Source organism: Plectropomus leopardus, chromosome 4, assembly GCF_026936395.1.
Source record: "Plectropomus leopardus strain MGB_pleo_1.0 chromosome 4, ASM2693639v1, whole genome shotgun sequence".
Lineage (NCBI taxonomy): Eukaryota > Metazoa > Chordata > Actinopteri > Perciformes > Serranidae > Plectropomus > Plectropomus leopardus.
Window position 1 is genome coordinate 31,013,032 of NC_142179.1, and position 27,797 is coordinate 31,040,828.

Consider the following 27,797-nt stretch of genomic DNA (forward strand, 5'->3'; position numbering starts at 1 on the left):
GGATGTGTGCATGAACTCAGAAGTGAAAAATGAGCTAAAGAGACGTTCGAGAAAATAGCCCAAGCATTTGGATGCAACACCATTTTCTTAGTAGTGACGACAGTGCCTTAAAACTCCGAATGTTATCAGTCGGTATTATAAAGTAATGCCTCAGCCTGCTAAGCTATTTTGAATGGAGTGTTGTCTAGCTTTGAATATGCAACAGTCTGTGAAATAACATAGGGGGGAAAAAAAAGAAAAAAGAAAAAGATGTCAGTTAAATATGTTGTTGATGCATTTAGGGTTAAAGCTGTGCTTAGGGAGGAACGTGCTCTAAAAGTATTGTAAATCCCAACTGGAACCTGTCTAAAATGTGGAGCTAATCCAAATTGGCTTATACTCCGAGACTTAAGCTGCCCTCTGCGAGAAACTCCAAGAAATATGGAAGAATTGCAAAACAACGTAGCACTCATTCCACAGACCAGTTAAGACCAGCAGTCAAAGCACAGCACTCAGACCAGTGTTTTCCCCTCTGTGCCTGGTGTTCCCCTCTAATTTCCTGGACAGAAAGCAGGTTCATCCCTGGTCTTTGACTGTAGTCTCTCTACTGCATTAAAACTGATGAATGTCTCCCTGCTGCTGAGTCCGATGTCTGTAGATCCACTGACAAAACTTCACCAATTTCACACATCTAGCATTAATATGTTGGTGCATATTCAGTGTTCATATTAAAACTAGAAGGCTACACGAGCTGTAGTTGTTATAATGCATGCGGCCTTTCACAAATTTCACTGCCAGGAATGCAAGTAGTTTTCTCATCCACAGACTTATGGGCCACAGGAGATGTGGATTGTTCCGAGGACATGTCATTACTGTATAACAGATGACACGTAGCATGTGATGTTATTCATACTTCAAGGACACTCCCTGAGCTCCACCACTTGTGGGTCCACAGTGGGAGATGCAGAATTTATGCTTGTCCCTGTGGCACTTGGATCTACATCTTAATCCTGACAAGGGACTCGCCATAAAACACTCTCTCTACACCAAAAGCGCGGGGAGGCTCAACAGTAGAGGAAGCCGCTGTGGAGCAAGGCGTTTGGCAGGCTCGTCTTTTAATGCACAATGCAGAGACGTCTCTGTTTTTAACATTTAACGTTATAAATAACGCAAAGGGCCGCACAAGGCCAGTGGCTGTAAAGGGACAGGGAGGTGTTGTCAAAACAAAAATACATTTTTCTCCCCCTTTTTTATTGCATGGCAGTTTCTTCAGAGCTGGCTGTGTTATTAACTGCGGTGGACAGCGGGGGATTTATGTGCAGGTCCAAATGGAAGTGACCAGTGACCTTTCCTGTGGCGTTAGCCAGCTCTCAAACTGCCAGACAATGGAGAGCTTCGACAATGAGCCGCGGCTCTTTGTCCCTCATCTCTTCCTATGTGATGTTATTTCCTAAATGTGGGCATCTGCTCAGTGAGAGACCTGGGGCTTCTGTCTCTGCTCATGTTTTTTTGCCTTTTTTTAAAAAAAAAAAAATCTCTCTCAGCTCAAAATGTCAACTGTGTGCTGCACAAAGCAGCCATCCAAGGTATTTTGAATACCTCCAGGTACTAGTGAAGTCATAGGTCAGCCAGTCACTCAGTCAGTGGGTAATGTGTGTTTCATGCTCCTGGCTGAATGTGGTTAGCTCTTTGCAGGAGCTGCTGAGCAACACGGTGCCCCAGAGGCAGGCTGGAAGTGGAGCGGGTCACAACACTAGGCCACAGCGCTGTTGCAGGCATTCTCCTGTGATGTTGTTATTGTTGTTTTCTCCGTTCCCCCTGACAAAGAAGTCCCTCTTCACTTCAAACAGCTGCTAAATCCCATACATATTTCAAAAGCGCTCTCCCTTTAATCCCCCCAGTCCTTCTGCAATTAGCCATTGACAGCAGCGCCTAGTGCAGTTCATGATCTGATAGAAGAAGGAGACACAAACTAGAGGTCCTTTGATTCTCAGCTACTGAGCATCTCCTGCTCTCAGCCTGCTCATTGGGACCCATCTCAAGGAGAGGTGGAGACACTCGAGTGAATTCCCCCTCTTTTGAAGCCGCCGACCCGGGTCAACCTGTAATTCTGGCAGCTGGCCAGTTACTCTCCTTCCCCTCATCTCTCTTTCTCTCCCCGTCTCCCCTCACGTTTTCCAAACAGTGCTTCCCCGAGAGCAGGTCGTGTCTTTTGTTACCTTTATGAGGCGTAATTAAATGTGCGCGGCGTGGCACAGTGTTTGAGCAGGAACCCCAGGCGTGCCATTAGCCAGATGTGGCTGCTCAATCCTTAATGATAGAGGAACAGAGGCGGAGGAGACGAGCCCAGGAGTCCTTCATCACGCCATCCCGAGGTGTCGTGTGGGCCTAATTGCCCCATCGTTTTGTGCACCATACGAGCCCCCATGACACCTAGCTTCATGCATTCATTATGTAGTCTCCCAGTGCTACTTCAGGCTGCGGTGTTCATGTATAACCGGAGGTGGGTGGTACACTGCAGCTAGGCTTTTAGCCAGCAAGTATGATTCATGAGGGGAGTTCTTAACACCTTTGTTTTGAACATTGCACGCAAGAAGTGGGGTGATGTACTGTGTAATGCAGTGCATTAAGAGTTTACAGCGTCGGACTGGAGAGGGTTTCACTGTCATGTACTGTCATCATGTGAAACTGTGAGAGAGATAAAAGGCACATTTCTATACGCAGCGGCTGTTAAACATCACCAAAGTTGCACATCATTATTTGGATTCAGTTTTGTTGAGTGTTTTTGGCATTGGGTAGAGGCTTGTTGAGTTCTGTCAGTCTGTGTTCTAATAGCTGAGAATTGATGTGCATGTCCTTGAAGAGGGGCCAACCAGGAGAGTTAAGAAGCCACTTTTCTAGAAAACAACCTGCTTGTCTGTCTCTGCCTGGGGGCTTTGGAAGTGCTCAGGGATCAGACTTGACAAACGCTGACTGATCGGCTCACATTCACACAGCGTTTCCTTCCAGCCTTGCCTGGGATCTTACTATTGAGAGTTCTCATATTTCCTCCTAAGCCCTTTCACTCGCAGTGTATTAAACCCCCACCCCATCCCACTCCACCCCTCTCCCCGTCTTCTAATCCAGCCCGCGTGTTTTTCCCCCTTAGTAAGCAGATTTGAGTCGGGAGCTTTAATTAGATGCGTCTTCTCCAGGATGTGGATGTGTCGGGTGGTCCGTGCACAGCCTGGGGAGCGTTGGGTGGAAATGGGCCTACATGCCAAACATACGGCACCCTCGCTGGAAAGCAGGCCCCTTCGTTAGTGAGGAACTGACGAGCTGCCGCTCACATTTGGGTAATTAACACCGCCACAGATTGTGGAACAGCTGTGCAATTTAGCACTGTGGCAACACCAGCGAGTCAAGAGAGACTCTGCAAACAGAGGACGGCTATGAAGTAGATTCATAGAGCACCTCACTCAGGCCTCATCCAAGCTCTCTCCAGTGGCCAAACATAACGCATATCCTCAGTCACTTGGCAGAGTGGCATGACAAATGATTAAAATCACATTATTTAAGGGAATTTTTAGATGATGAATACTTAAGCAAAACAACAGAAAACTATCATTACAGTTTGGATGCTCACACTGCCATAAAAGACACATTTTTTAAACAGTTTTGACTTTTTTGTAAGTTTGCATTCAGTGTATTTCAACACCTCCCTTAAAGTCACGGCCATGCGGAACGACTTAGATCTAGCATCGCTGCGTCTTAAGTTCTGTTTCCATGGACGATTTACAGCGAGGTTTTGGGGCTAGTCATCAGCCTTGTCTGCAGTTGTGGAGAAGAGTTGGGCCGTGTGTAAAAAGCCTCTGCACTTTCTCCCCATGTAATTTAAGTTGCTTTTCATCTTTCTTTTCTTGGCAGTGCCTGGCTTGCCCCCACAAAACCAAATTATATGTGAGAAGTAATTAAAGCATCCTGGTCTCCTTTTTGTTTCTTTTTGATTATAGTTAATGCGTACCATTCCGTCCTCCACTTTTATTCGCCTTGTTTTTTATCCACGCTGATCCGCAACATCTGGTTTTGGGTTTAACCGTCGGGAGTGGTGAGAGTGTGGGGGGGAATGCTGGTACACATGCAGTTTAAGCTTGAGTATTTTTCTGTCGGCTTCTACGTGATTATTACTGAAAAAAAATCACAAATATCCTGGGATATCTGGCTTTGTATCAAGTTGGAAGCATTGTACAGTGACAGCCCCAAAGATAGCCATTTGCAGGGTAATAAAGGCAACTTGACCATGGGTGATTAAGGTGAGTTTGTGTTATATTACATGAAGTCAGATTCTTTAACAGTAGGTTTTTTATAGCTGGAGCAAAGTGGCAATATGGAGCTGTGTAGTTAAGTGTCAGTGTTGTAGGGTTCTCTCTCTCCTCTCCTCTCTCTGGCCTATCAAGTGTCAGTGACAGTGACATGCCCAGGGCTGTCAGCAGGCCATGTCCTGGCTCCGTGCTCCGTCAGAGAGTGAATGGAGAGAGCCCAGGGAACTTGTTAAATTTCTGCTAAGCTAGGCTATGCTGACTTTGACAAGAGACATTTCCTTCCAATCTCCTCAGGTCCTCTGCCGCCATCATCAACCACAACTCAGCGAGTGAACAGGGCAACGGAGACGATGCAACGATAATAATGTGAAAAATGTCTATCTGCAGTAATGCCAGGTGAAGGCAAACGGACAGGCAGGCAGCCAGCCTCTGCAATGTATTCTGGGAGGCTGGGCCAAGCCCCACTGGGGCTGTCATTTATTTATCTATCTGCAGTGTCTTGAGAGGTGAGGAGAGGAGAGATGGCAGAGGCTTCGCTCTACCAGAGGGGGCTGGCCGGCTCTTGAGGGATAGGAAATATAATTGGGCTGCTCTCACTCTTGGCTATGGCACCAATCAGACATTTCTCCCTCCCTCGCTCACCCACCCACATTGCTCGCAGACATAGCTGAGGAGATGAGGCAGTGCTGGCCTTTCAGGCCCTGAGCAGGGACGACCCCAAACAAGACTTGTCACTTGTGCTTACAGTGGCATTTATTTGATCGGAGGAGGTTTTTCTTCCTTCCTCCCCCCCTCAGCTCGTTCCCTTGCATTCTGCCACTGCCTCTCTCTTTGGCCTGAGCTGTAATGCTGGAAACCTGAATGCAGCTTGGCTAGGGCTAACCATGACTACTGCTGTGCAAGGCAAATGACTTTGCTGTGAGGGACAGGCCACCTGTTTGTGACAGGGTGGGGGCTGAGCTGACAGAACAAGTGTGACTGTCACAGAAGCAGGTTGAAGTCTCTTGCAGCAGGAGGGAGAGGGAGACAGGAGAGCTGTTTCCACTGACCCGTCACCACCACATTGGCCCACACATGCCCCCTGCATTCTCCTACCGTGACCCAGGGCTGTGGAAGCACTGCTATGCCAGCAAGAACTACTGTAAGTAGAATTTGTCTGGATAGTCAGTGGGAGAACTGGAAGGTTCCCAGCCTGCCTTTTTTGTATGAGCATGCATGTGTGTTTCTGTGATGGGAAGCAGGGGGTGTCACGGTGGTCGATAGTGTAGGTAGAGCGCTGAAGCCTGTGAGCACATCTGTTTCAGCTTCTATAATTGCGTATGGAGGTATTGATCTGTGGTGGGTGCGAGGGCACTGTACCAGAAATTCTTGCCTCCCCACGCTGGCATCCCGCCAGGGTCCTGTCAATCCTGGATGTGGGTGACGGCCTGGGCACGGATCTGAGTATTTAGAGAGCCCTTACAGGGGTGCAACAAAGCGTACCAGATCTCCAATTACACGTTGGTGGGTGGCATGGGCTGCGATGCTACGCAGGTTCAAAAGGCCAGCTGGGCAGCTCCTGCTGCGATGCACCTGAGCATGTTTAAAAAACATTAACAGCAGAAACAGTAGATAGGGCTGGTAAAATGTGCTACCAAGCAATGGCTGTGGTTCTTTTACTGACTGTGCTCCAACCAATATGTTAAAGAATAACAAGAGGAACATGAATAAGGCATGATTTGAGCTAACACCCCACACCCTTCATGATCCTTTTCTCACAGCTTTTAATACTTGATTAAACCCTCTTCTCTGAGCTAAATCCTTAATTGTACTGACAGAAAAAAAAGTGTAAAGATGCTGTGAGGGTTTCTCGTGGTGGGTCATCTGGGTTCTGCTGGCTATAATGTTCACCTTTTTCATTTGGGACTGTTTACCTTGGCCTCCACTATCCAACCACACACATCTTTGCCACTGACAGACATGAAATGCAAACAGGTTTTTTTCCCTTCTCTGCTGGATGAATAGCATGCAGTATAAAGGCCCTGGAGCCTGGACCAACTAATCCAAGGATTCTCTCAAATGTGAGAAAAGGCTCCTTGAGCACACAAGCTGCTGCCTTGACTTCATCTGTTTGCATATCTCTTATTCAAATACAGACAGGAGCCACCTGAGCCAGGCTGAGTGTTTCTGGATGTGCAGATGTTGAAATGACTTTAAAAGAAAGAGAGGTTGCCATTGAATAACCTTGGGAAAACAAGTACAAGTTTTTAAATGACAGTTAATTAAACCACTCATCAGCACGGCTAAGACAATCAGTGGCTGGAGCAGGAGTCCTTTTGCAGACTACTCAACATTTGAGAGGTCGTTTAAGAGTGTAATTGTCAGGTTTATTTTACTGACAGGAAACTGGTTTGTTGAGGCGATCCGGTGCAGCAGTAATGAGCTGTTTAACCTGCAAAAAAAATCAATCCAGTGCATTATGCACACACTCTCCAATAACGTCACAGGAGCCAACATACTGGAAGTGAAAATGAATGGCCTCTGTATGTGACTTGGCGTCCTTTTTGCTCATTTAGTCTGCTCATACTCGCAGACTCCCAAGGAAAACAAAGCTTTTAACAAGCGCTAAGATATTCATTGTTGCCATCGTGAACAAGCCCAGAAAAGGGTATTAGTGCTCCGGGGAATATTCTTTGCCTGTTGTTTTTTCTTTCCACTTAAATAATTTAAGGAGTTGCATGTAAGACAAAGTTGCATTCACTCGCTTCATTATATTTTAATCCAGAGCAAATGATGCTCTGCATACACCAAGCAGAGCCAACAACGTTTAGTCGTCCTTTCTGCAGTGATTGCTCATAAATCTGCTCCGGCAAACACATCCTCCTCACCTTGCCCTTCTCTTCTGTCCAGGGATTTGTGTTCAGATGGCTACCAGATCAAATTCCTCCACAGGTGTTAACGTTATTATCAGAGATAACAGCCGGTGGGTTGACGCAGAGTTCACCAGGGCCCATAAAGAAGCAAAGCTAACGGAACAGACAATTATGATGTTATTATTGTGCAATTACTGGAAATGCAGTTTGCTGTGAGTGCTCAATAATGAGCTGAACTCAACTTTAGGTTAATAAAACTGACCTCCATTTAGGTATTTACAAGCTGTCATCACTTACATGACACTGCAAGCCACAGTTATAAGTGTGTGCAATTTCTAACTATTTCCCGTGCAGTAGTGACTGATCATTGCAATCGAAAACTACCAGTAACATGGCCGCTGTCAAGGTCAGGTCACAGTGTGTTGTGCTAGAATGGTGTTACCCAGTAAGTGTGAAGTCTAAAGCCATAAGCTCTCTCACAAGGTCCCCGCAGTTGTCGCATTGGCGTTAAACTAGCTTGTGCTAGACTCCCTCGAGGTACGCGGTTAGCTCAGCAACCGCTCTATCACCTCTTCCCTTACTGAGCAAAGCTCCTGGCATGTCCCACTGATATGTCATCATGGTTATTTATACACTCCCACCCACACCACATTAAGTCACACATCTGGACTGTCGGTGACAGATGACAGAGGAGCTCAAGCGCTATGCTATGTCACGTAAGAAATGTGTTTGTGTATGAGAGGGTCATAGCTCAGTTTAGAACAAAGTTTCCCAACTGGTGAGTTGCGGTCCAAAAGTGGGTCGCGGTGGTTTGTTTGTTTGGTTTTTTTTAAACCTCCCCATACCTCCAAATGTGATGCTTTAAGGGACTGTGGAAAATCTGAAAATCCAACGATAATTTCTGTCTTTAAGTTTCTGGCTATTATAAATGGTGTCATTTTGGCAATTTTTGTTTTGGCGGGCCTGTGGTTTGAAAGGCATGTTCTCTTTAAAAATTGTCAAAAATGTTTAGAGAAAGAAAATTGCCAGGAAATTTTTAGAGATTACCAAAAACATTTTTAAAGAAAAAAAAATCATTCCATTTTATTAAAGCAAGAAATTAGCCAAAAGTTGTTGAAAGAAAAAACAAATGGCAAAAAAAAATTAAAGAAAATAATTTGCCAAATGTTTTTAAAAATTACCCAAAATTTTAAGGGAAAAAATAAATAAAAAATTATATAAATAGATAAAACCGCAAAGATTTCTTATTGAAAACATGCATTTTGTGAATGAATCCCTACAAATGTCTGAGTGAAGACCCCAATGTATTCAAATCTTAGAATCGCTGTAGTTTTGCTAATTGCACTTTATTCTTGCAATATGTTTTATTTAATTGCGTTTTAAGCCCAGGTATTATTTTATTAAATAAAATTGAATATGTGGTAATTTCTCTTAGATGCCGACCTTGAACTATTGACCAAGGAGAAATCTGGACTCTGGTTAAGAGACAAAACCTGGTTGCATATTCATGTATAGAAATAAAGATATCAATGAAAAGACACGAGAGTCTAAAGGATGCATTGCTGTGACGAAGAAGTGGGCGTAGTGTGGGCTGCTGGGGTTCTATATTAAATTCCTGCTGTAACCTAACAACACAACACCAGCAGCTTATATACAGCAAGTAGCAAATACAAGAAAAAACATGTCCTCTTTCTTCCAGTAGCAATCTCACCTCTCAGTGTTTGGTGATGAAATGAAAGTCTGTCCATTGTAAACAGCACCTTACACTAGAAACAGCAACCCCCCCAACAGCCATCTTCTTTTTATAAGGGCAACTGAGGGTATTTCTAAAGGTGACTGCCCAGGCGTTGGGTGTCCTGTCCGACCCTGCAGGGAGGCCTCAGGGAGAAGCTTGGGTTACAGCTGTCAGAAACCCGAGGCCTGATGTCTGCATCAAAAGTAAATTCCACTTAACGTGCCACATCCCTTTCTAACATGACCTGGGGGCTTTGGAGGTCTGAGACTCCTTTATATAGTGCATACCATGTTTGTTTGTGCTAGCAGGGGTGGATGGTGTGCCTTAAAGTGGCAAGAGGTTGGTGGTGTGAGACCGATGGGGACATTTGGCAGCGCGTGCCAGTCTTTCCAGTTTTCCACTCTCCCTACTTACCACCTCCTGTCCTCCCCGACTTCATTCCTCTGCAGGACAAGTGGCTGTATTGATCCTGAGAGCCTGGCCGACTTTCACGGTTGCATCAGACATATGTGTGAGATAAATTCCTAAATTCCCTGTGCCTCATTTCAGCTGCTGTTGTAGTTAAGGAGAGATACTGTTACTAAATCAGCATCAACAACTTCACACCCCCCCTTTCGCGGTGATAAACTGAGCTCGGCTGAAAGTTCAGGGGTCACGGGCATCAACTGTGTGCATGGTGTAGGGTTCAGGAGACTGTGGGCTGCAGAACGACTGGTGTGGAGGCTGGTGCGTGGAACCTGGATCCCCCATAGCTTTCTCAGCCCAGCCTTTAAACTCCCACTGGTATTAGAACAATATTTATTTGTGTTAGAGGGGAGGTGATTCATATAACTCGAAATCACTGGCATAGTACAGTTGAGATCTGCCTCTTGCTGCGCATTTTTTCCTCTCATTAAAGGTGTCCGTGCCCAGAGGAGCGAACCAGTGCCTACCACACATTTCCATGTAGTGCCAGCTCTGCCTTTTCTTCTCTTTGTGCGCTGTCTCTCACTGCAGAAGAAATTCGCTGTGTGTGGGTTGAGGCAAGGGAAAGGGTCACAGCTTTTTTATCGCTGCATTATTTAAGATCCTGCCGAGTTTTTTTTTTTTTTTTTCCCCCTCTTAGCGAATTCATCCAAGTCAAAAGCGCAGTACAATCTTAAGAGAGAAGAAGAAAGGAAGAATGTAACTTGTGTAGCCCGAGGTGGGCTATGACTCACCTAGACATTGTTCAGATGGAGTGAAAAAAAAAACAACAAGTTCAATAGGAGTTTCTATTGAGCTGCGCTTAAAGCCACCTTTCTCTTAACAAGCTGCAGTGAGAGGTGGTTTGCCTACCAAGCTTGCCTGCAGCTCTCCGCAGGGCGATTATGTCACGGCGGGCCAGTCAGAATGATGTGTATCTCTCTGTTAGAAGGCAGCTCTACTGCAGCAAAGGCTCTGACTAGGAATATTATTATTATCTCCAGGATCCTCTCCACAGCAACAACAGTGCCGCATTGTGAGAGCTCTGGAGAAAGCTGTTTTTGAAATAATCCGCCTGTCTGTTATCCTGCCTCTCAGACAATAACATCCAGAAAGGCTTTTTTACTTTCCACCACCCACACTGACAATGGGGTAAAGGCTTTACAACAAAAGGATGATGTGGATATGGGGGACAGTGAGTTTCCGTGACCCGTCCTATCATACCTCCTCGCAGCCGCCCCGAGGGAGCTGGGATTTGGTTGTGGCTGTTGACCAGCCAATCAGGGAGCAGTGAGCCGTGTCTTAAAGGGCTATCTGCCATCTCGGCTGCCGAGAAGCCTGGAGAGCCAGGGAGAAGCCACCAGTGCTCTGATCTATATCAGGGCCAGAGAGTAATGACAAACAGGCCCCTGATTCCACGGGGAGATTACCTGCGGTTCTTATCGCTGCTGGCACACATTTTGACATTAAAAAGGAAAGGAGGCCACGCCCTTTTCATAGTCAGCTGTGCTGTGCCGAACAGAGCTGCTGCTATCTCCTGCTTTTGTTTTCCGTCTCACGTCTCTTTTATCTCTCCGTCTTCCTCTGTCTTTGCCCATTTCCATGATCTCAAGCAGGACTTAATCATAGCACATTGGCTGTGCCACACTGACCCTTATCTCACCCTAAAAGGGATACTGCTAACTCTCTCTCCTGCCCCCACCCCCCCCCCTCAATCCCTAAGCATGACAAGGGTGGAGAGCCTCGCATGCTTTTAAACCACAGAGCTCGGATCTGGTGTTGCATTAATTGAGTTAAATGGATTGCGATGGTTGAGATGATTTGTCTGTCGGCTTTTATTGCCGCAATTTAGACTGTGCCTCATTGCATTATGCCACTTAATGAGAGCCCTTCGCAGGCGTTTTGTCTCTGCTGGTATTAACATGCACAGGTTCACTTCACAAGAGAAAGTGGGAATGAGCTCGCTCTGATTTCCTGCAAATTTTGGTCGATAATCAACTGAAAGCACTTCCTCTGACTCTGTCACTGACATTTTTAAAAATGGGACTCTACATTTTTCTCAAAATCTGTACCTGTTTTTCATGTCCCTTTTTGTTACTCTGTGTTTTATAGGGTTAAAATTGTGATTTGTGACCTTCTCCAACCTTAACCCCCCCCCCCCAACAGCCCGACTCCATCCTTCATCTTGGGCCTTTGCAGGGAGTTTGAGCAGGTCTGGATTCTCTCCGGTGAAATATGCCTTGTCCTTTTTCCTTCATTTCTCCTTATCTGGTTAGTGCTGGCTGTGGGCCTGCTGAGGCGTTGATTTGTGACCCTCTCTGTCTGCGCAGCGGCGAGAGGCTTTAATGCAATGCGTGCCTCTGCCCTTCTCCCTACTGATGAAACAGGCCCCTGCATTCCCCTGATAGACTGCTAATTTGTATACTAAACTGACAGGCAGCCGTGATAAGGGCTAGCAACTGCTGCACAGCCAGGGGAGGGGAGGGGAGGAGTGACGGTGTGGGGTGCGGTAAGCGAGACGAAGGGTAATATTTTACACAAAGCTCGAGCCCCCCTGCTCCTTTCTCGGCATTCATTTCCCTGCGTCTGTTGCTAGGGGGAGAGGGAGCAGGAGTTGTCAGCCCTGGCCCTCTGTCACACACACACATGCGTTATACTATGAAAATGGCACTCGGGGCTAAGTATAAAGAGGTTTGTGTGTGTTTTGTGTGTGTGTGCACGGGGAGACCACTCCATTCTACACGGTCACTATGGAATTCATTATCATCTTAATGATGCTCCAGTTGAGGCGAGTATCTGTTGGTTGACAGTTGCGTGGGAGGTTTCCTTCTCTCTTTTCCGTTCATGCTGTATATCCCATCATGCTCGCTGGGGGTTTGCAGTCTTGCTGGCCCACACCTGTTCTGACAAGCAGGCGGCGGTGGTGGCGGCGGTGGTGGTAGCAGTGGGTGGGAATTGGAGGTAAGGTAGATGGTGCCTGTTCCCTGCCCTGGGAATGCATAGCACTGCTGCGGCTTATAATAAACGACCGCTCGGGAGGTCATTAAGTTTCTGGAACGGCGCGAGGACAAATGCAGGGGAGATAATTAATTTGGTGTCTCCCGTTGCAGCCTGGGAGCTGTAGGCCCACTGTGCAACATCTAATACTACGTCTAGTGTTAAAGTAGCATTAGCGGACGTCTGGGGTGGAAGGGCGACAGTAGTTGAGGGGCCTGAGTGGGTGCTGATGGAAGTGTTTATCAAAGCACCGAGATACTCCCACATGAGCAGAGGGAAATCAGGTCGCTGCTAGGGTTTGACTGATAGGTGTTTTTCCCATATCAGCACTGATAAGCTTCTTTATGTCACTGCTCAAGATCATTGTGTGACCCTTTTATACGCGGAAAACAAACATACTCAATCACTTCAAATCAGCTGCAATCATTCAAGTGTTTCCTTAAGACAACCATCAGTCAATCTTGCTTTAAAGAAAAAAATATGCCAGTACAACCCTGAAAAGAAAGGGAAGTAAGAACTTGAGGTGACAGTGAATGGAAAATTGGAAGAGAGGGCAGTGAAGGAGGAAGCTGACAGTGATGAAACACCAAGCAGGGAAGCAAATTAACAGTGTATGTGTGTGTGTGTGTGTGTGTGTGTGTGTGTGTGTGTAGGTGGGAGGTGTGGTGTGTGTGTGTGTGTGTGTGTGTGTGTGGATCCATGGACAGACAGGTTCGGCCAGGGTAATTGAGAGCCTGATCGTCCATGCCAGGATGTGTGCCCTCTTGCCCGCTTCGTGTCTTCTCTGTCTCACTCTCTTAGGTTTTTTTTCTTGTCTCTTTCATGCTACCTGATAAGTTTTTCAGTGCCATGTCGTGTCAGTCAATACAGCACCGATTTGCCGTGCACTCTTGTACAGAACCATCAAGTGTCTTTGCCTACGCCGGGGCATTTGACCCACTTATTTAGCATGCACAACAATGTCTGTTTCTATGCTCTATTACCCATGATTACACAGTTGAACAACATGCTTCTAGCTATAGCTGCACTGATGGGTGTTAAGATGATTTTTGTATCATTTTCTACCATTGACCATCTTTTGTACTGCCTGTCGAATTGGTTTAGATATTGAGCTATAATTCTTTTTTACAAGTTTTCTTTTCCAGTGAGGGAAATGTAATTTTGACTCGTTGGCTCGTATTTGGTTTTTGCAGTATAAAAGTGTTAAGATTAGCCGCCTTACCACTTGTCCTCCAACAGTCTGTCAAGAACATAGCATGTGCCAAATGACTCAGAACTAAATTGTAATTATAGTCTTTGCAGGCATGAGCCCACAACAAAGCCTACTAACAGGTTTCTTTGTTTTCACGCTACAGCTGTTGTGATAGCACTGCCAGCCTGTGTAAAAATTCTATCTCTACCAGGGAGGGGAAAGGCTATACCTGTTTTGCTGGAATTTGGTTATGTTTTATCTGGGTTTAACCGAAACCTCTGGCTGCAAAATTTCTTCCTGTTTGGAGGTAATTTTCCCAGCTCCGAGGAATGCAGGGCGTGCAATAGGAGCGCTCAGATCAAAGGTAGATGGACGGCCTGGGGATCGTTTGATATAAAGCAGGGGGTTCGGTGCGTGGGGGGTTGCAGGGAGAGAAATTGGTCTCTCAGCAGTCTTTACTAAATGAGGTTAATTGAATCTGGGTAATTGCTGACCTTCCTGTCTTGGTGAAATCACAGCCTTAACTGATCAATGCCTTTCATAAATTTATGCCTGAAGGTCATTCAGTTGATTATGCCGCCCTCCCTTGCTGCCTGCATCGCCTCTCTCAGTCAGCCCATTGTGCTTAAAAGCGTTTTAACACACACACAAAAAAAGTGCAATTACGCTTGTCTCAGATTTTCTAAATTAATTAGCTTGCTGTGTTGTTAAGTAAAAGCGATGTGGACGTGGAAAATTTGCTCCCCCCCTTGCTTCTTTGCTGTGACAGCAAATACATTTTGCCTTGCTGTAAATGTCTCACTTATTGCTAGCGAGGGTTTCTGCCTCCCTGCTCTCCCTCTGCGGCTCTGCTATTATCTGGAGATTTATGCAGCCAATAAGTCACTGGTGTTCAGGGAAGTTGGGGACTTTTTAAAACAAACAGCAGTGTAATTTGTAATTTGGCATTCCCTAAATCTGGGAATTATGGTTCTGCATGTGGCTCTTTTGGGAGTTAGCACTCTGATGGTGGGTTTACTGGCCCTGCTCCCTCCCTGGCCTCCTCCTTTTTCTTTCTCCCCCTCATTCCTTTTACGCCTGCCGAGGAAACGGAAGGATTTCACAGCTGCTGAGAGCTGGGCCCCGGCTGGGCCCTATGACCTCCTTCTTGCTTTTTTCCCCCTCCCTCAGTCTCACTCCCTTTTTTCTCCCTCTCTCCAGCAGTCTCTTTCCTCAGGGAGCTCTTGTGTGGCTCAGAGGAAGCTGAATCATAAAGCATGGCTAATGAATAGAATAGGGAAGGAAAGCTGAGGCCTGCTGACGGCCCTCCAGAGAGGAGGCCAGGCCCCTGAAGCCCCAGGCTCAGATAGCAGACGGCCCCCTCAAAGGTCAGGCTTCCTGCGGCCCGCTCCAAGGGCTTTTGGCTCCCAGGCAATGTGGCTTGAATTTCCCCCATTATTTTTTTTAAATGGTTAAATTTCCCTGTTTCCTTTGGAAAACCTGGCCTTTGCTCCTCTTTTTTTTTCTTTGTCTGTCTCTTTCTCTCGATATATATTTTCCCTCTGTCTCGTCTTTCCCTGCCTGTTTGTAATGGCAGCCAGGGTTGCCTCAACAAAGAGAGTGTGAAGAATTTGTTATACATGACCTCTGCACACCACAACCGCAGGCAGCTCAGACTGCCAGCAGCACAGCCCAGTGAAAAAATGTCAACTTGACCAGCAAAACCCAGAAAGTTCTACAAAAACAACAGCTAGCCAAATCAGGGCTCTGCTTTGACATGCCTTTTTAAGAAGTGCTTTTGTAAGCCGGCCTTGTAATTGTGGATTATAAGACTGACTCATGCAGACTTGGCAGGTGCAAAACACAGCATTAAAACCTAAATATTGGTTGTTGATGTTACTTGGAATATGTTTGGAATATAAAACAGCTCACTGCACACTCAAAATAGCCAGAATAGGAATAAGGAGAACTAGGTCGTCTTGGCACATGGTAAACAGCATTTTCTGTTCTGCTTCTCAGGAACATTATGTCTGCCTTGCTCTCTGGATAACCACTCTGGTCATAACAATTGTTTTAACTGTTGGAGTGAGTTATGGCATGACCTACCCTGTCTTTTTTTTTTTTTTTTTTTTTTTTTTTTTGCTTTTGTGACCCCGTGCCACACTAAGCAAGTCCCTGAGCCAGCTCCCGTGTCCATTTGACAAGCTTCATTTCACTCTGAGCCCATATTTTTCTTCTAGGGCCTCTGGGGCCATGATTCAAGGCTGAGGTTGTGCTGCTGCAGTGCTGAGGCTTGGTACTGGAGCGTTTAATGTCGTCCAAAGCTAACAAAGAGCCTGTGTTGTAGCCTGGCGCCCCGGTTCTGGGAGACTGAAAGAGGGCAATGCACAACACTCTGTCTTTCCTCTATAGTCTTTTGCCTCGTCTACTGTAAGAGGAAACAGGAAAACATCTCTGTTCAGCTGAGTGTTCGCCCTCCCTTAAATGTTTTGCTTATCAAGATAAAAATAAAGAGGTGTTATTGACTTCCTCTGACGTTTGCATCAGGCTATTGAACTACTGTCATAACTAACACTGTTGCAGCTGTTCTTGGACATTACACTACTATCTAATGATATCAAGCGTAATGTTTGCATGATTCTATTTTCTTATCTCAAAGTCTGTTAATGCTGACTCTTAGAACAATTGTATAATCCAAAGCTTTTAAAGAAACAGTTCACCACAAAATCAAAACTACATATTTTACCACTTACCAGTTCTGTTTGTCCATAGAGGTTTTGATGTGAGTTGCACAGCGTTGGAGCTATTGGCTGTAGAGATGACTGTCTTCTTTCCAATATAATGGAACTAGATGACACTTGGCTTTTGATGCCAAAAAAGTGCCAAAATACATTGCAAATACAAAATCTCAACAGCTATGTCTGTTTACAGAAATCTTTACCCAGTTACCCAAGATAATCCATAGAGCTATTGAGCAGTTTCCAGTAGAAACTATAATCTTTCAACTGAACTACACCTGCAACTGTATCACTGCGCAGAAGAAAGCGTGCATCTACTCATGGACAAGAGGCCCGTGCTTGTGGCAGTGTGAGATGTAAACATTAATGGCTTCTTTCTCAGCTGAGCTGTAACGTTAGCTAGCTAGGTGGTGATAGGTGACCTAGCAAGAGATGCTCGCTTTATTCTGCACATTGACACAATTAGCGGGTGTAGTTCTTTAGAAAGAAAATAGTTCCTACATGAAACTACTGACAACAAGGTCAGTGGATTATCCTGAGTAACCAGGCCATGCTATCTGGAAAGAGAGAGGGAGCTGTTAAATTTCCTAAATGTATTTTTTGGCACTTTGAGCGCCACAAGCCGAGTTCCATCTAGTTCCATTATGTTGGAGAGATAGCATTTCTTCGGCTGATATCTGCAGCTCAGACCAAAACAGTCTAAAGTGATAAAAAGCACCGCAGATAAGAGGAAAAATATGTTTGTTTTTTTATTTTAGGTTAAACAGTTCCTTAAGCAACTGACTTGCTAATGTTGTGCATCGCTGTTATTTGTTTACCTCACAGTGTAGTTGCTGGCAAATATTTTTCCTTAATTTCCTTAATTATGGGTTTTTTTCTATATTTCTATTCTATATATTCCTTACGGCTTCGACTTGGATTTTATATGGCTGCCGTGTGAATAAAGCAAATTGTTGAGAGAATCAGTGCATTCCCTTGGCACTGTTGTGGTTAGTGCTGAGATGAGACATCAAGCACAGACAGACAAACACTGTGGAGAACGGTAACACAGTGGCAGCAAAGGAGAAATTGGGAGGTCTTGGAAAGAAGAGGACGTCCTCAAAACACTTGTGAAGAACTAACACGGATGCCAAGGACAGCCATCTGTGTTTACAAAATGATTTGCTTTCTCTTTTTGTCTCTGTCGCTCTTGCACTCACTCTGATTCACTGTTCATTCTTTACATATGCTCCCTTTGTGCCGCATAAAATACAAGCATGGCAGTTAAGGACACTCGGGCCCTTTGGTTGGAACATATGTTCAGCTCTTGCAGCTTTTACAAGTGTGCAGAACCCAGATGAGAGGATCTGAAGCAAAGGGAAATCTTGGCTTTAAACAAAACCCCTATATGGGCTGATATTACAGGCTGAGGAGGATTTTCATTGTTAATATTATCTTCCAAGCACACAGATTTTTCCGCTTTCGGTATTTTGCACAATACCAGGTTTTGTGTGGATTTACAGTTTTTTCGGTCAAAGTGTTTAAACATTTCCCGTCTGGCCAGTGAACATGTGTAAATGTGTATGGTGTGTTTTGATTTAGGTGATGCTTGCCAGAATCTACATATCCATCTAAAGCAGAGAGAGGAAAATACCTCGCCGTGTTTAGTCTAGAAGTCTCCACTATCACTTCATAGTAAGATGCCTTTCACCCTCAAGTCCACCAGGTGTCCACTGCTCACTGTCAGTCACATCTGCCAAATCAGTAACAACTGTTTTTGACAAAATAAATGCTCATGTTGTTGACAGATCATCTGTTTACTTCCAATATCACCTGATATTGTCTTTGATATTGAAATGGTGAAATAAGGATATTGCTTTTAGAGTAGAACCACATTCTATTCATGAGATATCTTATTCCATTCAAAGATATTGCAGAACAAAATGTGATTTCGGAGCAGCAGCGTGTGTGCAGAAGCCTTTGTGCTCTAATGCTGCATAGCCATCGTACTGACTTCCTCCATCTTTGACAGTGTTTCTTTTGAAGGGTTTTCAGGTGGCACAACAGTGCCACCTAATGTTACCTCAACAGGAAAAAAGCCAGACATGGACCTGCGTGTACACAGGAAGCTCCTCTCTTTGGCTGATTGGAGTATTTTGATTGACTGTTTAATGCTTTATATGGCAGCTGGACTTTTTCCTCCAGGCACTTGTGGCCACATTTATGGCTGAATAAGCCTTTTACCAGGCAGACATAAAATTTGTCAGTGCTTGCATTAGTTTTTATGAATAATATGAATCCTTTTTTATATATATCAGAATGACCGAACTTTGCTGCTGATTCAGATCAGCTGACAACCCACTAAAGATCTGCCTTTTTGTTTTTTCAGGTGTCTGATGTAGGATCGGAGAAGCTCTTTTCCCCCACCACACCCAAAGGTAAGAACTCACTGTTTTCTCCATCCCCAGTTCAGTATTTCCTCTTCGGCCTCATTCACACTCATAACAACAACTGGGTTTACAAACGAGTCCAAATCTCCTCTGCTCTAATCCTGCAGCGCCCATTCAGATTTAAATGTCAGCAGACATAAACAAGGTCTGGTGACTACATATGCATACATTTTTGCCTGAGTGCAGAGTGGCGTTTCTTGGACGACCCCGCCAAAGGCTTAGCCCTCCTACATATTGGTTCATTAGAGGGGATTTAGAGCCTCCCTGCCACATGCTCCCACAAATGGGAACTTCCCTCAGGCAATACAAGCTCTCTGACAGCAGGCCTGGGCCATAATGGATGCCAAAGGAAAGAGAGAGAAAGAGCTTTGTCAGCCCCCCAGACAACACAAACTGTGTGTGTGTGTGTGTGTGTGTGTGTGTGTGTGTATGCTTTAACATATGGACATATGTGGATTATAAAGCCTTTGCTTTTGCATGTTCATGCATGATCTCATGTGGTTGTGCGTGCGACCACATACATGTGATGGTGTATACCATGTGGGCACAGAATGGCGGCTGCACCTGTTCTGCATATTCACTAAATGCACTGATGCTTGCTAGGTCAGAGCAGGGAGAAAGGTGTCAAGTTGTGGATGTGGGGGGGGGGCTACCAGTGACAGATAGCAGCATGCAGACCACGTTCCCCCAGGGCAGGAACCAGGAAGCAGGGCCATTAACACAAGCAGAGGGTGAAGGAGGTGGAAGTGCAGAACAGTGTAAACTATGGCCATATGAGGAAGGTTTAGGAGGGGGTGATGTCTGCGGGACAGACTGGACAAACAGATCAGCCTTTCCTCAACTGGACTGGTAAAAATTTCAACTGGGATGTCACATTGATATATTTGAATCATGCCTATCTTTTTACTGTAGCGCTCATGTTAAAATTAACTGTACATAAATAATATATTAGTGTGATAGGGATAAATATCATTATCTTTTACTTGTCAAAAGGCTGTCAACCAGTTTGTTTACAGTCTTGGTCTTAATGTTGATCTACGCACTTCTGAACAGAGAGAGAGAGGATAGAGTTTGTCCTTATCTTTGTCTTTGTCTCCTCTGCAATACATTTTGTTGGTTAGGCTGCCGGTGACACCAGAATGTAAAATCCCACCATTGCTTTGGCATGTCATTATAACTGCAGGGTTGTTACAGTAAACAAATATAGTCCTTACCCTCACCAAATTATGTTGATTCCAGATTTTTTTCCTGTAATTTTGGTAATGGTAAGATTGGTCCTAAATTTAATTCATGGCATTAAAAAAGTCAGCATTAAAATGTCTTAAATCTAATATGACTTTTGCTGTAAGAACTTTGTGTCCACTGCTTTGTGATGTTTGGGCACTCTTGGATTGTGTACTCACTTGTAATTCTACATCGTGATTGTGGTCATCATTGATTGATGTTTTGGTTTAATCGCTGTTGTATCATGACTTTGTTGGCAAGGTCTGCCTTCCATCTAGCGACCCTCCGAAAATGCATTTTTTTATCATTCTAGTCCTGATTAAAAACAAAAATTCCATCACTGGGACTGTGGGACACTTTTTGGTTGGAGTCGTCTACAAGACAAAAAGAGAGCAACACTGCCGAATGGGATGCTGCGCAATAATTATTTTATCTCTGATATCTTCTGTCTTCATAATGGTCAGAAGCTAATATCACAATAGAAAATAAAATCCAATTAATTGCCCACCGTTTTATTCACCTCCACATCAGGACACCCGCTGTAAAAGCTAGACTCCCTCTCAACAACCTCTGAAGGTGTTGCTTGGCTGAGCGCAGTAGCTTTGACTGCTAAGTGGAAAAGCACGGCTGACAAGGGGGAGAGAAACCAGGCCTTTCGGCTGTGTGATGTAGATGACCTGTGACCAGCGTCGGCCTCGTGAAACCAGCGTTCACAATGACAATGACTTCCAGACTTGCATGGTTTAGAAAACAACTAGACCGCGTCCAACTCCATCTATTCTCCACCGGGCTGCTGGACTACTGCTGTTGTCAGCTGTCAGGGTGTTGACTTATTTTCCCCGCATGCCCGTACACAACATGGCTGCATATAAACACGCTCTGCTGTGAAGAACAGCTACTCCAGGCACATACGCGGCTGTTGTCTTTTACACACATGCACGCAGTCAAACACTGCGTCCATGTCAGCTGGCGAACAGAGGGCTCTGTGGATCTTGCTAATGTGCGCACAGGGCTGAGGATTAGGACCCTGGAATTACATCCAGACAATCCAATCAGAGCCTCTCTTGATTGTCACACAGATCAAGCAGATCCTGTTTGGGTAATGTGAAAGAAGGGCACCAGATTAGAATTAGGGGTTAGACAGGGTGAGGCAGCAAAGAAATCAGCGGTTTGATGAAGTGATTTGGTGACGATGTTATCACGCTACAATTGCAGAGCTGCCACCAGCCGGCTCTCTTCTCCCATTCCAATGTTGTTGTTTTGAGCTGTAATGGATTCTAGGACAGTGTTTGTTTTTGGCCTAGACTGGTTTTTCTGTGTGTGTGTGTATAATGTGTGTGTGTAATACAAAGCAGCCCACAGGCTGTTTTCCTCTGGTTTAGAATGCGGCGTATGTGTCCCATTACCGGTCTCGCTCACAGTCCTGTGGGACCAATGAAAAGCCTGCTTTCCTCTGATCACCAGGCCTGTCGAGCTGTTGGCTGGGAGACACTCCGACAGATGCACACACACACACACATACACACACAAACATTATGGCACACATAAATATATAATGCCGTGATGATGTTTGGCTTGTACATTTCTCTAGGTAATGAGTGTTGTTTCTTTTAACTCTTCCTTGTCTTTCAACACTGCTCCTTTCCCGAGCTTTATTTTGGTGAGCAGTTACGGGTACAAACAGTTGAGGTTAAGTCCAAATTGCACACAGGCCCGCAGTCTGTCATGTTAATGAAACGGTTCAGGGTTAATAGTGGAGAGGAAAGACCAACATAGTAATCAGCCAAGGCAGAGCGCTGTAATTATGCACACAGAACATGGTTTTGGGCAAAACCCAGACACCCTTGCCTTCTTTCCCTCGTATTTACTTTTGGTCTTCTCTGCATCACTAACAGTACCGATAATAGAAGCTAATAGTAATAACACAGCACACACTGTGCATTTGCCTTTGGATGTTGTTACCCAAGAGCTAGCACAAGTTCTGCTGAATGTCTGTCTGTGTTGGTGTTTTAGAGGTAGGAAGGTACAGCAAAGGCCAAGCATTATCTAACAGTTATTGGTTTTTGTTTATTTCCTGTCCTAAACCTCCTGCAAATTATTGATTTCCTGGAGGATGGCATGTTTAAGTAAAAGCGCTGTGAAGACTTGTGCTCCACTCAGGGATACTCTTATTGAATCGCAGGTCAGAGTTTACCGTTGTCACTTGCTTGAAGGCGAATGGGAAGCTAAATGTAGCAGCTGAGCATGTACAGGGCACCTCCACAGAGCACAGATAAACAGTTCCCTGTTTCTTATAAGATTTCACAATGCTGTGCTTATGGAAGTGGTGGGGAGTTATCACCTAGCTGTCAACTGCTAGAAATATCTTAGAAGAACATTTCGGAATCTGCAGCGACTGTGTTGAATGTTGTGAGTTTTAGAGCCAAGGTATAGACTCTGCAACGTCTTCTCCTGCTTCGTTGTTGTCCTAGCTTGCTGCTACCTGCCACAGTGTGAGGGTAAACCTGAGCAGTGTGCGGTCCACCAGACAAACCTGGGGCATCTTGGGATAGCGGGAGAAAGATTGGTAGAAAACCCATTTCTGAAGTGGATTTGTGCCCTTGTAATCCTGATTAATTTTGACCCGTTGTGCTCATTTTAAACAGAGCATTACAGTAAGCGTGAACACAGCAAGCTCCGGGGCGAAACCAGGAGCTTAGCGGCTTTGGGAGGCTTAGCTGCAGATGGCATTTTAAGCCGGACTTAATAAATTGTTTCCATTAAACTTACCGGCCCACACATACTGGATTAGACCAGTGGAACAAAGGAAGGAGAGAGCGTGCAGACGAAGAAAAAAAGCACACAGACACACACACACACACACACACACACAGAACTGCCATCATGCACATCTGACTCTGTTAACATCTCTCTGAGGCCGCGTGGAAGGTGAAGACGGGGTTATTGCGCTGTTCAGGGAGATGGAAGCTTTTGGACACGAATGCAAAATCCAGTCACTTTAGATCTCCTGCTCGTCAGGGATGTTGGACCAATTTGCTTAATTGACAGAAGTAAACAAACAAAAAAAGATGCATAAACCATTTAGCTTGGCAGTGGATTTAGGGCTTATCCTCTAACTGTTTACATATAAACACATTACCAATGCTGTAGCTTAAGGATTTAGGATCTGCCCATACCCTTTGCTTTTTTTTCCTTTAGAGCCCTTTTACTCATATATCAATCTTCTATTGTGGGAAATCAATTCCTTATGGTAGAACCCCGCCTCTCCCCTCTTCCATCCTCAGCCCGCCTCCGCCGTACCGCCTTCCCCCATCGGCTCATGGCTCGCTCCCTAAGCTCTCATTATGTGCTACACAGTCCAGGGTCCCCGTGTCGAATCGCTAATCAACCACCCTGTCTGCAGGACCGCTCTCTCAATAGGTGCTGAGTGGCCTTTGTTCCGCCACTGCTGTTTGCTGCATGTCAATAAAAAAGCTATGCCCCCCCCTCCACCTCCTCCACCTCTTCCTCTGTTACCTGGGCCAACCATAGCTACAAGCCTGCTCCTGCAATGTGAGCTTACAGGAGAGTGAAACACAGTCCCACCTGCTGGATTCTGAATGCGAGAGAACGGAGGACGGATGGTGATTGGAGAGAGAGTGGCAAGGTCAGGGGCAGGGGGGATTGAGGGCATCTCAGGCATAGTGAAGTAGATGAGAAAGCATGTTTGTATTCGGCCGGGCAGCTCTCCTCTCGCCAGGTCGGTGTAATGTATCACTAACCTCGGCAGCCGGCCCGACTGTTTGCAGCCTCTCACCCATTAAATAATGAATGGAGGTTGACCCCCTGACCAACTAATCAGCTTTTCGCCGCCGTTGAATCGGGATTGAGTGGAGGTAGATGGAGAGTGTGGCTGGCTGGCTGGATGACTGGAGGGCAGACATGTTGTTGGAAAAACACACGGGCTGCAGAGGCTTCGCACAGCCAGATTAGCAAACGCTGGAATTGAAAGCGGCCATCACCGCTGTGGAATCTAAGCCTGGTGAAGCTCACCTCCAGTACCTGCTGTGATTTGTTTGACAAAGTCCAGGCAGCTCGCAGGACATGCTTTCTTTATCAAGAGGACCAGTGTTACTGTATTGACATAGCACTTACGGTCTGGTGTTTTGGGGTTTGGGCACTCATATGTGGCAGTCACACTTTGTGCAAAAGAGAGCTTTTGGATGCATAAAAGAAACCATTCCTCTTGCCTCTAACGCCACCTCACTTGCTACTGAGCTTGAACAGCAGCTCATGTGTTCCCCTGATTTAATTTAAATATTAAAAAGGTACAAACTCCTTGCAGAATACAGGAGGCAGATGGGTTAGCTAACACTCTCAGCTCAGGGATGGAACTACTTGGTAGAAACTGGAGAAAACCAAAGAAAACGGCTTGTTTCTTTATTAATCTTTGGGTTATTACTGTTCGCAGACATAGGACGGTTTATGAGCTGGGTGATTTGTTTTTGGAGAAAGGGGCTGATATTAATGCTCCCTTTATTGATAGTGCTAATGCTGTTTGTGCAGCCATCCCTGTCGGAGAGATGAAAATAAATAGGGGGAGCTCGGTGGAGATAAGACACGTGTTTAATTATTAATTGAGCCATTACTGACAGAGATTGCCTTTTTTGATTTAAGGCAGGAAGGCCTGCTTCAGGGACAGAAAAAGCAATTACAGAATTCCCAGCTTGCACCGCCGCTGCCCATCGTTTCAGCACACACTGAGAGAGCGGAGCGAATGGAGACAAAACACTCCCACACACACATACACACATCCATTTACACCGCGGCGTTCCATAAATTATTTTAATTCTTCTTCAATATTTATAGCGTTTTAAATTATGATTACGTCGTCATGTACTATTTATGTAGAGTGGCAGGCAGTCAAAGGGACTGAGCCACATTACCCACAAACCCTGGATGGCCTGGCACCTTGTAAAGCTGACTGAAGGAAATTGTTTGGTTTTGTGTGATTCAGGAAGTGATGTCAAACTGCACCTCCTCTTACCAGCCGCCTGTTTTCAAAGACACTCCTGATTTTCTGTGCACGGCAATTAGCTGGCTTGTGAAACCCTTGCTGATATGTCATGCCATCCCTGTGTGCACTCTGTGGCCCCTTTAGAGCACTATTATGTCCATTAGAAAAGTGACTGCTGTGTGCAGAGAGCCTTGTGTGCATGAAATATTAACCAAGCCCCTGTTTAGAGTATTCGGCTCGTTGAGCTTTAGTCGTGAAACAGAAACTCTGCTAGATATGCGGCGTGTTTCTCCCTCTTGTCGATGTTAGCCATTACATGTCAGGATGCTTGACACCTGTCACTCAGCCCTATCAGCGCCTGTCATGCGTGTCAGCGAGCCTGTGGGTGGTGATCAGCTATTGTGACAGAAAATGGGAGTCACATTGAAGGCTGTGTGATTAGGCTCCATTGTGTGGCTCTGTGTTCATTGACCGAATATGGATTCAGCTTTAGCTGTGGAGAGGGAGCAATTACAAAATCACTAAAGGCCATGAGGGAGTTTTTAGGATAAGTTGTCAGGGGCATGACCAGCATTTTGGCTTCAGTGTATAATGCCAGGGCTGTGTCACCTCTGAGCTGTGCTTCCCACCTTCCTGTTAAGAACATGTTGGCACATACAGTGTATAAGATCGAGTCAAAGTGAATATATTGCATCACTTCCATACTGAGCATAACTGTGCAGCCTCAAAGCTATCTTCTATACACAACAGAGGCCAGTGCTCCCCTGAGGCTTTTCACTGCTGTCTGTTCAGTTCAGGTTAAATGATAAAATAACAGCTTACTGCCATCCTGGCCTTTTTCATGCACATGATTCTCCTCACATACCACACCTCAGCTACCACACCATCAGCAGCGTTGAAAAAGCTCATGTGAATTTATACCGCAGCTCTGACCCAGAGGTGACACTTACACTTGAGCTGACATTTCTATTTGTGCAGCCATCAATTGCAAGCAAGCAGCAGGGAGGAGGAATTCTCAGTATCGAAATCAGGTTAAAGGATTACTGTCATCGAGACAAAAGGTTAAGATATGATGATTTTTTTTGGCTAAGCTTTGTGGGCATCGCAGAGAAAAGATAATTCAATAAATGACTATTTTAAGCAGAGAAATCCCATTGACAGCAAAGCTAAACCCAGCTGCTCTTTGCAGTACTGTGGTGAAGTTAACTAGCTGCTTCGCAATAAACCAAGGTCTTGGCTGTGTGAAGGGAGCTCAAGCTTCACCAGTGAGTGAGAAAATCAGAGGCTCCCTGACTAGGGAAAAGCTTTTTGGCAGATAAGCTGCACGCCCTGCAGTTAGCTGACCAACTTGTAAAACACAGGTTGACTCCCATCTCAACAGGGAAACACCATAGGCTTAAATGGATGTAGGCTCCTTGTTTTTTTTCTTTTTTTTTTTTTGAGGGGATGAAGAGAAGAATTTAGAAAGGATAACTCTAGAGAGCGGTAGCTCTCATCACATCTTCTGTCTAATCTTAATCCTCCTCCTCCAACGGAGAAGCAGCCAACCGCAGTGTGGAAGGCATTTTCATTGTTTACTTGGGAGAATACATGACCAGCGTCTTATCACTACTGTCAGGCCTGAAATGTAAAGCGTGTCGCCTGTGATCACTTGCAGGTTTTCTTGTTTTTAATCCTTTCTTCCGAGCTGCAGTCCTCCTGCCAGAGAGAGTGGGTTTTTCCCCCGCCCTGTGTTTGTTTGAAGATCCCAGTTCCCATTTTAAGCTCATCTGTGTTGAGCGGTTCAGAGCCAATGTTGTTTGCAGATGAGGCTGTAACGCTCATTGACAAAGCCAGATGGTAGGCGATTGTGGCCAAACACGACGCTTGGATAATGTACAATCGCTGGCAAGGGGACAGTCGTCAGCCTAGATGGATATTACAAACACGCTTGTAATGGATTGGACATTTTGGGAAGCGGTTCACACAGGCTTGTAAAGATGGGAAAACCATCGCCAGGAACAGAGCGGATGTAAAATGCTTCAGATTCCATGACGGACAAGGACATCCATGCATTAGAAGAACGTGCCAGTTAGGGTTGTGGGGAGAAAGGAGGTGAACTTATGGAACAAGATCCCAAATCAAACAGAAATATCAGCCTGCCTTATAAAGTATTTTCCAAGTATCTCCATATGGGTGGTCCTCTTGCACTGTTTGTTCAGTGTGTCTGAGCTTCATACCTTCCCAGTGGCAGCATATTAGCATCCATGTTTCTGTCAGTGGCTTATCACAGCCACTCTGTCTAGAGGCAATACTGCAGGCTTGGACTAGTACAGTATGTTTGACAGAGCTCTGCGTTTGGAGAGGTTTGTGATAGAGCCTAGCTATTACGAACTCAACACATGGTGAAAGCAGTAACCCGACACGCAGTGCTGAGAAAGGGCGTGTGTTCCGTTCTCTATGTCACCGGGCACGAGCGCCATTAATCGTCCCAGTGTTAGTTAACACACAGGCAGTAATTCGCTGAGACACAGGGGCCTGCATTTTGGCCATTTCAGGGATGGTTAAAAAAAAAAGGAACATGCACAGTGTGGTCTCCTCCAATATTCAAGCGGTCATCTGTTTGGCTGTTGTTTTTGGCTATCGTTGAATTCCCTGCACTGGGCCCTGGTGGCGGGGCCCCTAATGGCCTCTGACTGGCTGTAATACCCCATTCAGCAGAGCATGGGCTCCAACCTCCCTGGCTGTTGGGTTAATGCTGCTGCTGTGTGGAGGGGTGAGCAGCAGGACTGGGATTTCACTGCTGTTTGCTTTGGGAAGGAGAGAGAGGAATTGCTCCAATGCCACATGACCCATGGAGAAGTGTGTACAGAGCACTATCAGCAGTATCGACCAGGGTTAGACTGATATATGGTCTTGCTGGTATTTGTCTTTTGTTGAGATTAGTGCTTT

General features: G+C 45.4%; 1 protein-coding gene across 2 annotated transcripts in view; it reads left to right on the forward strand.

Moving 5' to 3' along the window:
• Positions 1-27,797, forward strand: part of fbrsl1 (fibrosin-like 1) — a 312,051-nt gene that overhangs the window by 252,411 nt on the left and 31,843 nt on the right. For both annotated transcript variants that reach the window (XM_042488366.2, XM_088077100.1), the window contains one exon: positions 18,586-18,634. The gene's annotated coding sequence lies outside the window, so the exon portion shown is untranslated. The remainder of the gene's footprint in view (positions 1-18,585; positions 18,635-27,797) is intronic.